Source organism: Marmota marmota, unplaced genomic scaffold (assembly GCF_001458135.2).
Source record: "Marmota marmota marmota unplaced genomic scaffold, marMar, whole genome shotgun sequence".
Taxonomy (NCBI): Eukaryota; Metazoa; Chordata; class Mammalia; order Rodentia; family Sciuridae; genus Marmota; species Marmota marmota.
Window position 1 is genome coordinate 6995376 of NW_026000093.1, and position 1349 is coordinate 6996724.

General features: G+C 38.1%; 1 pseudogene; it reads left to right on the forward strand.

The window, feature by feature from the left end:
- Positions 1 to 1349, forward strand: part of LOC107142252 — a 2251-nt pseudogene continuing 902 nt past the window's right edge.

A 1349-nucleotide genomic window follows, 5' to 3' on the forward strand; every position in this document is an offset into this window, starting at 1 on the left:
ATGTTCGTGCTTCCTAAAATTCCAGTAAGCACAGATAAACAAAAACCCGAGTTTGACTGCAACCCATCACATGAGGTCACATGTGGAATTTCAAAAAGTTTGGGATTTGGAGCATGGCAGAGTTTGGATTTTCAGATTAGGGATGCTCCACCTGTACTTTGTCTGGTAGCAACTTGGTAACACATGTAGTTCTTTCTACACTCCCCTGGCATTCTATAATGATACCATTCTGAAACACACCCAGTTTCTTAAATGTATTTTGCTTTTTTACCTCTAAGTCTTTTTACATGGTATTATTTCCGCGCCCCATCCCCTGCTTTTTTCTACCTAAGACTAGACTAGCAAGCAATGCCACCTTCTGGGCCATTCTCATAAAGTTGGAATAACTCAAGGAAAAGGAGAGAGAGTCTGTTAGAGGCTTGAGGGTAAGGTATGTCTGGAGTACTCCACCCCCAAACAATAGCAATTTGCATCTCAGCTAATGGTTGGCTCTTGCCTATCTTTTACCATTAGAACTACTAGCAAAGAGATATTGTATGGAAAGTCTGGTTAAAACAAGAGAAAGAATTTTTGAAGGATTAACTTGCTTTCATCTTTTTACCTTTTAAATAGGGAAACAGTGTCACACATTAAATTAAAGGGAGGTGACTAATTCTTAGAGACTTTGAAGTTTTTTCTTTGCAAACAGTTGAATTTTTTTGAGCCCTGTCCTTCCAAAGTAAAAGCACTTTGAGCAAAAGATTTCCTCTCACTATTCCTTGCCATTTATGAATACACAGAAGTTAGTGAAAAATTGGCCTGGGAGGAAGTGGGGGTAAATCTACCCCTCTAGAATATAAATAAATGAGGAGGAGCTCCTGTGTATGAAGTGTGATCTTGGAATGATTAGAAAGCCTTCTGCACTTTGGAAGCATCAAAATATGAAGATAAGGATACGGCTAACAGGGAAAAAAACCCAAATAACAATATGACCTCAAGATAAGCTGCATCTTGGGGCTGGGATTGTGGCTCAGCGGTGGAGCACTCGCCTAGCACAGGCGGGACCCGGGTTTGATCCTCAGCACCCCATAAAAATAAAGGCATTGTGGACTGGGGATGTGGCTCAAGCAGTAGCGCCCTTGCCTGGCATGCACGGGGCACTGGGTTTGATCCTCAGCACCACATAAAAATAAAATAAAGATGTTGTGTCTGCTGAAAACTAAAAAATAAATATTAAAAAAAATTTTCTCTCTCTCTCAAAAATAAATAAATAAATAAATAAATAAATAAATAAAGGCATTGTGTTGTGTCCATCTACACCATATATATATATATATATATATATATATATATATATATATATATATATA